The sequence below is a fragment of the Schistocerca serialis genome, chromosome 2 (assembly GCF_023864345.2).
Source record: "Schistocerca serialis cubense isolate TAMUIC-IGC-003099 chromosome 2, iqSchSeri2.2, whole genome shotgun sequence".
Classification (NCBI taxonomy): Eukaryota; Metazoa; Arthropoda; class Insecta; order Orthoptera; family Acrididae; genus Schistocerca; species Schistocerca serialis.
The window spans coordinates 865,046,343-865,060,537 of record NC_064639.1 but is presented as its reverse complement, the minus strand read 5'-3'; the positions used below and the strand labels follow the sequence as shown (position 1 = coordinate 865,060,537).

Sequence of the window (14,195 nt, the reverse complement as noted above, 5' to 3'; positions counted from 1 at the left end):
AAGCAAGTACCCTTGGACATACGTCATCAGCACGGTGGGGAAGCTACAAAAATGGTTCAAATGGCTCTGAGCTATGGGACTTAACTTCTGAGGTCATCAGTCCCCTAGAACTTAGAACTACTTAAACCTAACTAACTTAAGGACATAACACACTTCCATGCCCGAGGCAGGATTCGAACCTGCGACCGTAGCGGTCGCGCGGTTCCAGACTGTAGCACCTAGAGCCGCGGGGAAATTAAATTTTCCATTGCAACTTGCTTGCTTAACGCTTTCCCATGACATAGTTACGTAATGTTTAACATGAGATAATATTGAATTTTTCCTGTGTTCCCACGTACACACTCTCACTCAATCTCATTTACTCACACAACAACATATTAAATAAATACTGATCTTTTCTGAATTTTATATTAAGAAAATGAAAAATAGTTAATGCTTTTAATTAGGAAAATTAAAACAAATTGACCTAACATTTTGTGAACTTCAGTAATGATTGCAAATGATACCAAAAGACAAACTGTTATGAATCCTAACTGACTTTAATCTTACAAGTGTCGATTTGGGGTATTTTAGGTAATTTACTCTAACTCTGAAAGTATGCCAGGTAGAAAGCTGAGATTTTTACACAATCTTCTTTTTAATAACAAAGGTCAGTATACTGACGTTTAACTAAATTGAATAATATTTAATGTAGTTTATTTAGATTCTTAGGGGCTTGAATATACTGTCGCTCGAACTGACACAGGTACCGCTTCCCACAGCTAAGCTAGCGACAGGTGTGAGCCGACATGAGTGGCCGAGTGGTTCTAGGCGCTTCAGTCTGGAACCGCGCGACGTCTACGGTCGTAGGTTCGAATCCTGCCTCGGGCATGGATGTGTGTGATGTCCTTAGGTTAGTTAGGTTTAAGTAGTTCTAAGTTATAGGGGACTGATGACCTCAGATGTTAAGTTCCATAGTGCTCAGAGCCATTTGAACCATTTGACAGGTGTGAATGAGTCACGCTAAGATACAAGCGGCTGTTTCTATCACCGCCAACGGCTCCAAAGCTACGAGCCGTACTGCAAAGTAGTGCAATAAATGCTATTGCGTATTGACTCGTGACGTTACAGGTTATCAAGATTTAATTGAATTTGAACGTGGTGCTATAGTCGGTGCACGAGCGATGGGTCACAGCATCTTCGAGGTAGCCATGAACCAGGGATTTTCCGTAGGATCATTTGACGAGTGTACTGTGAATATCAGGAATCCAAAATCTCCGAGGCCGGAAAAAGATCCTACAAGGACGGGACCAGCGCCGACCGAAGAGAATCGTTCAACGTGGCAAAAGTGCAACCCTTCCGCAAATTGCTGAAGATTTCAATGCTGGCCCATCAACAAGTGTCAGCGTGTGAACCATTCAACGAAACACCGTTGATATGGGTTTTGGGAGCTGAAGGCTCACTAGTGTGCCCTTGATGAATGCACAGCACAAAGCTTTATGCCTCGCATGGGCCCGTCAACACCAACATTGAACTGTTGAGGATTGGAAACATTTTGCCTGGTCAGACGAGTCTCGTTTCAAATTCAATCTAGCGGATGGACGTGTACGGGTATGGAGACAACCTCATGAGTCCATGGACCCTGCATGCCAGCAGGGGACTGTTCAAGCTGGTGGAGGCTCTGTAATGGTGTGGTGTCCTTAGGTTAGTTAGGTTTAAGTAGTTCTGAGTTCTAGGGGACTGATGACCATAGATGTTAAGTCCCATAGTGCTCAGAGCCATTTGAACCAATCTTTTTTAATGGTGTGGGGCGTGTGCAGGTGGAGTGATATGGAATCCCTGATACGTCTAGATACGGCTCTGAGAGACGACACGTACTTAAGTACCCTGTCTGATGACCTGCATCCATTCGTGTCCATTGTTCATTCAGACGGTTTTGGACAATTCGAGCAGGACAATGCGACACCCCACATTTTCAGAATTACTACAAAGTGTCTCCAGGAACAGAGTTTAAGCACTTCCGCTGGCCACCAGCATATCTGGGATGCCTTACAACAGGCTGTCCAGAGGAAATTTCCACCCCTCGTACTCTTACGGATTTACGGACAGCCCTGCAGGATTCATGGTGTCAGTTCTCTCCAGCACTACCGTACTTCAGACATTCGTCGAGTCCATGCCACTCGTGTTGCGGCACTTCTGCGTGATCGAGGGGGGCCTACAAGATATTAGGCAGGTGTACCAGTTTCTATGGCTTTTCAGTGTGTAATGAGTGTGTGTGTTCAGTGTTAACGTTAATGAACACATTATTTTTTAGTCCTATTCATGCAACTATACTTAATAATAACGGATTGTTTCCTCGTTTTACAGGCTATCAGTTTTTAAAGGAAACAAGATATGTCAGACACTATGGAAACCTGACAAAGTAGTAATCCGAACTCGTAATTTCCTTCTGTAATAGCTGTGTTCGCGATTCCAAAGTGAACCGTTGGGTTACAGATTAGAAACTGCGTGTGTGAAAGGCTGAACAGTGTCCGTTTTGTGACGAGGCCTTAGTTTTCTGGTGGCTAAACACCAAAGAAAGCAAAACAGCAGAGCGATAAGCCGGCAGTTCCGGGACGCGATGAGGCCGCGACGGTCGCCTACGTCAGAGAACCGACTCAGCGTTTCGTCTACGTTACATACCGCGCAAGCGACAGTGCGGTGCGTGGCGAGAGTACCCTGTACCACTACTAGTCGTTTCCTTTTCCTGCACCACTCGCAAATAGAGCGAGGGAAGAACGACTGCCTGTATGCCTCCGTATGAGCCCTAATTTTTCGTACTTTATCCTCGCGACCCAAACGCACGATGTACAAGCAGATCGCAGACGTCTGGCAGTTAGCTTGGACCTCGGTCAACATAACCTCATTCAAACATTAGTCGATTTGTGTCTGCGCCATAAAGTTGTTCTTGATTGAAAATGTCAGTTTGCGAGCCTAATTCTCGTCATTTGCGGTAGGTGTTACTGTTTTGTTTCAATATGAAGAAAACAGTGGCTGAGTCTCATCGAATGCTCTCAGTTACCTATGGTAAGGACGCTATCAGTGAAAGAACGTGTCATGAGTGGTTTCAACGCTTCAAGAACGGTGATTTTAACTTCTTAGACCGGCGTAGTGGTGGAAGAGAGAATGTTTTCGAAGACGCAGAATTGGAGACATTGCTGAATGAAGACTCAGGCCGAACTCAAGAAGAATTGGCACGATTAATGGGAGTGACACAGCAAGCCATTTCAAAATGTCTCAAAGCTGTGGGCATGATTCAGAAAGAAGGAACTTGGGTCCCGTGTGAGCTGAGACCAAGAGACGTTGAACGGCGTTTGCGTGTTTGTGAACAGTTGCTTCAGAGGCAAAAACGGAAGGGATACCTGCATCGCATTGTGATCGGGGACGAAAAATGGGATCATTACGATAACCCTAAACGCAAAAAATCATGGGGATATCCCGGCCATGCTTCCACGTCGACGGCCAAACCGAATATTCACGGCTCCAAGATCATGCTCTGCATTTGATGGGACCAGCTCGGCGTCGCGGACTATGAGGTGTTAAAACCAAGCGAAACTATCACAGGTGCTCATTATCGAACGCAATTAATGTGTTTTAACAGAGCATTAAAAGACAAACGGCCGCAATACAGCGGGAGGCATGATAAAGTGATTTTGCAGCACGACAACGCTCGACCCCATGTTGCAAAAGAGGTCAAAACATACTTGGAAACGTTAAAATGGGGAGTCCTACTCCACCCGTCGTATTCTCCAGACCATGTTTCCTCTATCACCTGTTTAGATCAATGGCGCGTGGCCTGGCTGACCAACACTTCAGATCTCATGAAGAAGTCACAAATTGGATCGATTCGTGGATGCTTCTAAAGATGAACAATTTTTTCGACGCTGGATTCGTACACTGCCCGAAAGATGGGATAAAGTAGTGGCCAGCGATGGAAAATACTTTGAATGATACATATGTAACCAATTTGTTTCATTAAAGCCTCAAATGTTGGGGAAAAACGGCGGAAGCAAAGTTGTACACCTTTTATGTTTGAGGCAACAGAATCGTTCTGCAGTCAGCTTCAGATGCCGCTTCTCTAAATTTTCTCAGTAGTGTTCTTCGAAAAGAATGTCGCTTTCCCTCCAGGGATTCCCATTTGAGTTCCCAAAGCATCTCCTTAACACCTGCGTGTTATTCGAGGCAACCGGTAACAAATCTAGCAGCCCGTCTCTGAACTGCTTCGACGTCTTTCTTTAATATGACCTAGAACTTATCCCAAACGTTCGAGCAGTACTCAAGAATAGATCGCACTAGCGTTCTTTATGCGTTCTCCTTTGCAAATGAACCACACTTTCCCAAAATTCTCCCAATAAACCAAAGTCGAGCATTGGCCTTCCCTACCACAGTTCTCACATGCCCGTCCCATTTCATATCGCTCAGTACCGGTACGCTCGTATATTTAATCGACATGACTGTGTCAAGCAGGACACTAGCAATACTGTGTCCGAACATTATGGGTTTGTTTTTCGTACTCATTCGTTTTAACTTATATTTTTCTACATTAAGAGGCAGCCGCCATTCATCACACCAAGCAGAAAATTTTGTGTAAGTCATCTTGTGTCCTCCTACAGTCACTCATCTTCGACACTTTCCCATACACCAAACCATCATCAGAGGACAACCGTAGATTGCTACCCACACTGTCCGCCAAATCATTTACGTATGTAGAGAAAATAGCGGTCCTATCACAACATCCTGGGACAGTCCTGTCGACACCCGCTCGCCGCGAGAACAACATACTGTGTTCTATGACTTAAGAAGTCTTCTAGCCGCTCACATATCTGGGAACATATTCCACACGCTCGTAACTTCGTTAACAGTCTGCACTGGGGCACAGTGTCAAATGCTTTTCGTAAATCTAGAAATACAGAATTTGTGTGTTGCTCTTCATCCATAGTTCGCAGTATGTCACGAGACAAAAGGGCAAGCTGAGTTTCGCACGAGCGATGCTATCTAAACCGTGCTGATTCATGGACATTAGTTTTTCGGTCTCAAGAAAATTTATTCAATTCAAATTCAGAATATGTTCATGAATTCTGCAGAAAATCGATGTAAGAATATTGGTCTGTAATTTTGCGGGTCCGTTCATTCTTGTACATGGAAACCTTTGGACATGTCATGGATCGTAAACGCCTATGCTTCCAGTAATAGGACACTTTTGGAGATGAAAAATATAAATATCTTGACTATTTGTCCTGTTTTTACTCACGAATATGGCAGAGGATGACACAGTGGCCAGTCGGCTCCGTGTGGTCCTGAGTGTCTGACACGGCAGTTTTTGTTTTTCTGTCTTTTGTGACGTCATATGACCGTGCGTTTATGTCAGATAAAGCATTCCACTGGCCTCTGGGTCTAATTTTATTTTCGTCCTTATGCGTGAGAGTCTATGTCTGAGAGCCGTCTGTAAGCACACGTTTGATACACAAATTGATGATCTTACTTCTTTAACTTAACGATACATCTCCCTCAATAAGAGATCTAAAGTGCGGATGCTGTTTCCATGTATTCTTAGTGTGGACATCAGTTACCAAGTGCTGACTGTTGGTGAGTTACAGGACTTGTATAAAGTTATTTATGTCGTGGTCTTCAATACGAAGGCTGGTTCTACGCAGCTCTCCGTGTTATTCTATCTCGTGCAAGCCTCTTCATTTCCGAATAACTATTGCAGCTCACATCCTTTTAAACCTGATTACTGTATTCATCTCTTGAACTTCCTCTACAATTCCTCCCCCACCCCTTCCAATATTGAACTTATAATTCCTTGTCTCAGAATGTGTCATATCAACCGTTCCTTTTGTTTTAGTTGAGCTATGCCATGAATTTCTTTTCTCAACAACTTTGTTCATACATCCTCATTCGTTACATGATCTATCCATCTCATCTTCAGTATTCTTCTGTAGCATCACATTTCAAAAGCTTCCATTCTCTTCCTGTCTGAAGTACTTAACGTCCACGTTTATCTGTCATACAAGGCTACACTCCACACAAATACCTTCAGATAAGACTTCTTAACATTTGAAACGGTATTCTGTTTTTCAGTTTTTTGCAGTCTGCATTTTATATCTTCTTTACATTCTGTGTAATGACGTCAGGTGTTATTTATCTGTATCGGTGGTTCTTCTTTTCTAGGACGTTACTCAAGAATTTTGTTTTTGGTACATTATCGTATAGGCTAGCTTGTTTACTCACAGTGCTCACTTTCATGAGAATCTTCTATACTTCATCTCGACTAACTGTGGAAAAGTATAACCTCGTCTGAAAATCGTATCTCGTTTAATTTGTTTTCTACAAATGTCATTTCTCTTTCATCCCAGTCTAGTCATCTAAAGGCATGTTTTACAGTAGGTCTAAATAAGTTCGGTGATCTTGGGTCCCCTTGTTTAACTCCTGTTCCAATTATAATTTTCGCCTAATTTATCCGTTTCAATTTGAGTTACGTGACTGTAGGCTTTTGAAGCCAGAATCCATTTTAATAACGTTGTTATACTGTATTTGACTCCCTCTCAATATAATAAAGTACAACGTTTCTGCTACTACTGCAACAGACTCTATCAGGGAGTCTATCTGCAGTTTCCGGTTACTACCGTATCTTCTAATCAGTACATAACAGATTCAGTAAAGTATCGAACGCTCGTGTAGTCGTATAACCGATCTTCAAACTTCTGGTTACTTTACAGATGATTTAATGTGTTAAATATTTGGCATTAAGCATATAAGCGAGAAAAAGTTTAGAATAGGTTAGATATCATGTTTAAGGTATGTTGGAAATCGCCAAGTACTCTCATTAGCAAACACTGAATGTGTACACGCCGTGTTATTTGCGCTCTGTTCTAATCAAAAGGTGTTTTTCGCGCATCTCAGTGTTTGTAACGTCATTTCCTGAACTACGTGTTGTACAATGACATAATTTCGTAGGTACATTCGACGGTACATGTGGGTACTGCCTGAAAAATGTGTTGCTGACAGAGTTACTAGTAAAGAAGTCAGAAACTAAAATGTGATGCCTGATGCGCCAGTTTTAATACACGGCGTAAAGGCCTTATTGGTACAGGACGTAGTAATTACCAAAATGTTCCAGTAAAAAGTCATAGGACACGCAAATCGCTAGAAAGAAAGAAATAATTCGTCACATGCAATGATTCTATCAAAACAATATTTTCACAATTTTTCACAATATAAGTACAATGGCGCCAGTAATAAGGTGAATAGAGACAATGGAGTGAATAGAAACGTAACTGCAAAGAACGTTCTATGCTATCCCGTCGGAAAATAAGCGGGAATATAACTCAAAATATTCTTTGTATAGGTTGGTAGTGAACCAATCTAACAGGAAAACTATGAATTTCAAATTCACTCCATGACGAAAATCGAATGTGGTGCTAAATTTGCTTTCTTCGAACTTAAGTTGTACGCACAAATCTAAATTACGTTGTTTCAGTTTAAGTACATAATAAGCAAATTTGCAGTTCCATTTCACTAACCCAAAGTTCAGTTTTAAAATATATACTTCAATCTGCTCTGCGTTTCAGCTAATTGGAAATTCAAACTTTTTGTTTGGGACTTTATATTGTGGATAGATATGGTAATCGCCTGTCTTGAGTAGAGGACGAAGTATTAAACGGAAATGAAGAACCACTTAGCACTGTCCTCAATCGAGTTGTGATTAAATTATATACAGATGTAAGCAGTCATTTACTTTGTGTCCATGTAAAAGTTTTATTTAGAACGCCTAAGGTATGTTAATGTGTTTTTGAAAAAAGCATAATCTATTAAACATGCCTAGTTCAACAGAGAAAATATAATTTTTTTGTCAAGCAGACGTCGTTCAAAAGCTCTTCGTTGCATCTGGGTGGACAGCTTATAGATTCAAAGACATCATTTGTAATCATCATGCCAGCGCCTTAATGTATTAAAAAACAAACCAAGTTCATCAGTACAGTGGTACAATAAAGTTATTAAAGATATAACGATTTTTATTTCGATAGCGGAATAAAAATAGCACAGTTCATACTATATTTTTAGCATATTAACAGAATCGTCCGTCGGTTCTTGGTAGAACAACATTATAATAATAAATGAAAAGCACCAGTTTGCTTTTGTTCTACAATATTACTTTTATTGCTAACCGGTTTTCGGCTTAAAAGGCCATCTTCAGACATTTACTGAGTATTGTCACCAAAGAAGTTAAATGTTAGCAGACAACATTGGAAGAGAAGTAACACATCTAGAATGAAGTAGAAACATACAGTAAGCAACATCTTTGCAATGAAATAGTAAAAACTGAACAGTACATAAATAACAATGGGGTTGACAGGAAAACCTTTAGCACAAAATAGGAATAGCATGCCTGCATAACAGTTTCTATTAATAAACAAAACTAATAAAATAAGATAAAATTAGTACTAGACAAGGCTGCATCAAGAGGTATGGAACATGGAGAGTGATACACAACCAATTAAAAAAAAAATGTTACTCACTGTATGTTTCTACTTCACTCTAGATGTGTTACTTCTCTTCCAATGTTGTCTGCTAACATTTAACTTCTTTGGTGATAATACTCAGTAAATGTCTGAAGATGGCCTTGTAAGCCGAAAACCGGTTAGCAATAAAAGTAATATTGTAGAACAAAGCAAACTGGTGCTTTTCATTTATTACTATGTTTTTAGTTTTACAAATGATGTAGCACAACAATGAGTCGTCCTTTTTTTGCAGATTTTATTTGAAAAATCTAGATTTCGGCAATGCACTATTTCATAGTATCAATGCATGTCAGTTCACTGTTGTTCGGGTGTCTGTCACAGTTCTTTCAAGCCTACTAATACTGAAAGAGCTGTGACAGACGCCCGAATAACAGGGCACTGACATGGATTGATACCACGAAATAGTGCATTGATAATGGCTACGCACTAGCCGAATTCTATATTTGCCAAATAAAACCTGCAAACAAAGGGCTACTGATCGCTGTGTTCTATCATTTGAAAATCGTATCGCAGTCTCTGAGTGCACCCACATTCCTAATGGAGGGTAACCTGATGTATCTATTTAGTTTCTGTATTGATTAAAACTTTTTTGAACCTTATAAATTTTGTTTCTTGTTCTCCTATATCTGAAACAGGTTTTGACATGTCCCTATCACCCGACAAGACCAATAAATCACCCCTCTGACGTAAGCCAGTTCCCCAATGTATAAAGTGATTGGAAATTCAAAATAGCCAGGCTTCCTCCCAGTCCTATGACATCACTGTGGAAGGACGGCAATTGTCCTAGGTGTAAAATGGCAAAAACACAAAAAACTCAAGAGGGGACTTTGTTCTGTTGGTGTGAAATTAAAAATCCAACATACTGACCTTGGCATATTATGACAGCCTCTGTGACGTCAGAATCCAAGAGGGCGACCTGGGCATACTAGAACAATCTACGTGGTCGCTAGGTCACTTAAATCTGAGATGGTCGATCTGGGGATACTAGGACAATCTGCAGGGTTGCCAGATTACTTGTGCTAAGCATAGAATCTGGTCCTAAGTTCAAAATGCTAGAAAAGTCCAAAGTCATTGGTATTTCCCTGATGTTACAGTTCATTTGCCCTAAGTTTATAGTGTTGCTAGCCCACCTGTTATAAGATTAAACAGTGTTCTCTCTGACGCCACAGTTTAAACAGTTTCCACCCTAAGTTTGAAACCCAGGAGCTGACTTGCCCTAAGTTTAAAACTATGTGGTATGTAGTGGAAATAGGATTGGAACATTGTGTATTTATTTACGCAAATACCACAGCAGACGGGCTCTCACTACTCCCAGGCCACTCCTGGATCTCACATCATGCCAAGAACAGCCGCCAGCGCTGGAGTTACCTATGAGACCGCATGTTTCGCAGCAGAGCTCTCACTGTGTGTCGGCGCCTGGGCTGACTGGGCAGGGCACGGCCACCACCACAGGCAGCTCGGCACAATGTGAGGTGCAGACATCACCACAGCCACAGAGCAACTAGCACAATGTTAAGAATTGGGGGAAACTCTGTCTTCTGAGATAGTGGTTCAAATTTCAGCCACTAGTATGTTGTTTGTAGTGGCGATGCAGTCATAACATACCTGGCCTAATTTGAAATGGTGGGGACATTTGAAAATGCGAGAAGCACACTTTAGTTTTAACCTTCATTGAAAAATGGCGGGAAATTCTGGATTGTCCCAAATTTAAGGTAACCAATTTGTCCACCCATACATACATTTAAAAATTTAGGAGATGCACACATGTCCTCTGAATATGATTTGCGTAGTGTGATGTTCGGTTCTATGCGTGTAAAGTTTACCACAAAAAATACATGTATACTAGTGGTGGTGGCTATTAAAACAGGCAGTAAGCTGTCTTATCCATAGTAAAACTCCAGCTATTTCAAACACACACATCGAGGTATACGTACCAGACGTGTACCAATCACATTGAGAGTAAAACACCTTTACTTGAAGTGACAATCTGATTAAAATTTATTAAAAATGGTATAGGCGCTGAAGACAGAAACGAACGATGTTGTATGAGAACAGCGGTGAAAACCCTATGTGTGCACGTCATTCAGCGATGAAAAAACTCGAACATCAACGGGAGAGTGCAGCCTACAGCGCTGGCTATATGCATTCACAATGCATCGGACAATAAACAGATTCCTGAGATATATGTCAGGCGATCGAGCCAGCAAGGTGCACGCCGAGGCCGACAGTGTGCGCCAGGCTATAGGAATGCTGAAACTGACTGTGTGGCCCTCCTGTGTTAAGGAAGGTTTTCATGCTCCTAAGCAATTGGCATGGAATGGTACTTATATTTCCTGGAAATGTGGCACTTTTACGGTTTAGAGTAGTCATACAGCAAATCGTTAAATTTACGTCGAAAAACCTAAGAAATTTGTGTCTCAACAGATAAATTTCGTGTCAAACCTGCTCCATATCGTTAAACTTTCGTCTGGTCTACACGTCCCTTTTATGATCCAAACAAACTGTGTCTTACTTCGGTGTCCGCCCCCAGTAGCTGAGTGGTCAGCGCGACAGAATGTCAATCCTAAGGGCCCGGGTTCAGTTCCTGGCTGGGTCGGAGATTTTCTCCGCTCAGGGACTGGGTATTGTGCTGTCCTAATCATCATCATTTCATCCCCATCGACGCGCAAGTCACCGAAGTGGCGTCAAATCGAAGGACTTGCACCCGGCGGACGGTCTACCCGACGGGGGGCCCTAGTCACACGACATTTACATTTTACTTCGTTCGGTACCTATTGTCATTCTAGCTTCTCAAGTACATCAAATAAAAACCATCAGGGTGCGGGTTTTGCAAGCTTACACGTTTTCACAAGTTTTCTAAATCATTTTCACGTATATTGTAAATTTCAGACGTCCCATAGTGTCCCAGATGTATTTAGAGCAGATGAATTTGACGGCTGTGTCAATGTGGCTCCTTCAACAAGCTCACTTCAGATTTATGCTCCATTTAGTGTGCTTTAATATTTTGTCTCTAATGATATCGAAGTAGAATATACGTTATACTCTAGTCATACATCCTATAAACAGAAGGCAATCTAGTTTTCAGGCTAGCATTGTACTTTTTAAGCAATTCCTCACATAAACGGTAAGTGCTGAATGTAAGACATCTATCATCTCCAGCATATTTCTAATGGTACTGTCCTGTGAGGCTGAACATCAGCTGGACCTGTGAGCCATGGAGCTCATTGTCATCGTAAGGAAAATAAAGATAGGCAATTTATGAATAGATCTCGTGACAGTATATTTCTAGTATTTTATTGCTTAGGGTAACTGAAGCAGTGAGTGGATCTAAGTTTGTATTTTGGCATAAGTAGGGCGAAATTCTTGTACCTACAAGGACTACAAATAACTCCAGACGTCGTAGAGTAACACTTTTGATTGACAGTGACAAGTGTCACAAGTTTTCTATTGAAAATAAATTCCAACACAATACACCCTTTCGGAAATGTCACACAAGACGCGCAGTGAGTTAACTGTCTGACATACAGGGTGTCAATTATTGAACTACATGAAAGAAACTTAAATTAATTACAAACTACGGCGTGCACTCACTTTATTCATCACGTAAATATCACTACAGATATTAGGATTTAGGTTATGATATGTTCTATATGCCTTCCATCAATGGTGATGATGTGGCGCAGACGAAAAGCGAAATTCTGGATGACCCGCTGAAGTGTCGGAACATCCGAGACATCGATGGCCTCCCGAATGACTTTTTCAGCTCAGTATTGGTTTTGGGGTTATTGTTGTACACCTTGTCTTTAATATAACCCAACAAAAAGGAGTCGCATATATTCAGATCCGGAGAATATGGCGGCCAGTCGAGGCCCGTCAGTGGCCTCTGGGTACCCCAGAGCCAGAATGCGGCCCCCAAAGTATTCCTCTGGGACATCAAGTACCCTCCTGCTTCGATGGGGTCGAGCTCCGTCTAGTATGAACCACATCTTGACGAAATCAGGATCACTTTGGATAATGGTGATGAAATCATCTTCCAAAACCTTCACGTACTCTTCGGTATTCACTGTGTCATCAAATAATATTGCACCGATTATTCCATGATTGGACATTGCAGCCGCACAGTCACCTACTGAGGATGAAGAGACTTCTCGATCGGAAAAAGGGGATTCTCAGTCCCCCAGATGCGCCAATTTTGCTTATTGACGAACCCATCCAAATCATACGAAGTCCATACAAACTCCCATCATGCCCCACGGCCAACCGTACAGTTTCAAAGCCCTGACACAAACTGTTCAAAAGTTACGACGATTTTATTTCAAATAGTTCAATAATTGTCACCTTGTAGATATCACATGTTTATACAGGAATTCTACATCGTTTCTGACTAACGCAGGTGTGATTCCCTCAACAACACGCTTGAGATGGAAGTCATTTTCTGGCCAAGACTGCAAATCGTCATGATAGCTAGGTTATGCTGTTCTGTCTTGTACAACACTCCACATCACCACTTAGAACTGCTGGCTGATGAAACTTTTTACACTGGATACATCTAGGTTTCCAGAGGTATCTGACATGGTATGATTACACACACTTGTGGGTATTGAGTTTACATGCAGTAGCCTCCCAGATGCGGTAATATGCGCTATATATCAAGACATATGGTTGATGCGGAGCAGTTGCTAGACTACTAGTGGTTGCTGTAATAGTTCACTCATTCCACAGACTCAAATAGTAAGTCCTGTGGTAAATTCACTAGGGTAGCGCAAGTAGACTGATACTATGAAGCAGATTCCCAGTTAGTCGTAGTAGCAGAAGTAGTAATAGCTGATTCATACCACAGTTTTTCAGCTAGCTGTGCAAAAACGATAACACAGATTTTTTATAGATGAAATTACTATTATTTAACTTACACTGATTTTTGTTGTAGATATGCTTTGACGGGATGTAAATTTGATATCAATGGGGACAAAACATTATTTACTCCAATAATCCTTCCTATAAACCGAAAATGATCTAATGTGGAGGCTCTCTCATAGATGATGTATCGCTGGACATCTACCACCTCCCGGCAGAAGAAACTAACTCACACATTCGATTGTAAGTATTAAGCCATTTCTCTCTCTCAATGTTTATTATGTGAGTGTATGGGTATGTATGTGCTTTACTTACTTAACTTTTATTTCTCCTTCAACTCAACAGCTCCATGATGCAGGCGATACAATGTCTTATACATCTGAGCAGCAGCAGCAACAGCAGATATCAAGTCAGCACATAGGCACACATACCATGATTCAGATCCCTACATGCTGGAGTGAAAATCAAGTCAAGATGCAGAACCTTTTTTAGACTTGGAGTTTCCACTGTATCCATCACCTACACCGCTACGACAGTAAATACACCAATGCTCTGGTGCAGCATCTGATATATTAGAGCAAGAAAGAGAGTTCTTTCCAGACTTTGAGTTTTTACTATATTCAATACTTATTTACATGTCGTCAAGCCTAGCCAATTCATTTCAGAATCCTGCTATTCAACATTATTTATCAGCTAAGCACAAACGAATCAAAACAACGTTAATGTTGGTTTACCACCCGACATACACTTTTGAAATAATAGTAGAAACAAAGAATGTCCAGTGGGATACAAAGGTGTAGT

The 14,195-nt window shown here is 41.3% G+C and overlaps 1 long non-coding RNA gene across 1 annotated transcript in view; it reads left to right on the top strand.

Moving 5' to 3' along the window:
• The window catches only part of LOC126458175 (uncharacterized), a 74,251-nt gene extending 60,392 nt beyond the window's left edge, over positions 1-13,859 (top strand). Inside the window, exons 2-3 of the long non-coding RNA XR_007585586.1 lie at positions 13,468-13,637; positions 13,740-13,859. This is a non-coding gene — a long non-coding RNA (uncharacterized LOC126458175). The remainder of the gene's footprint in view (positions 1-13,467; positions 13,638-13,739) is intronic.
• The last annotated feature ends 336 nt before the right edge of the window (positions 13,860-14,195 follow it).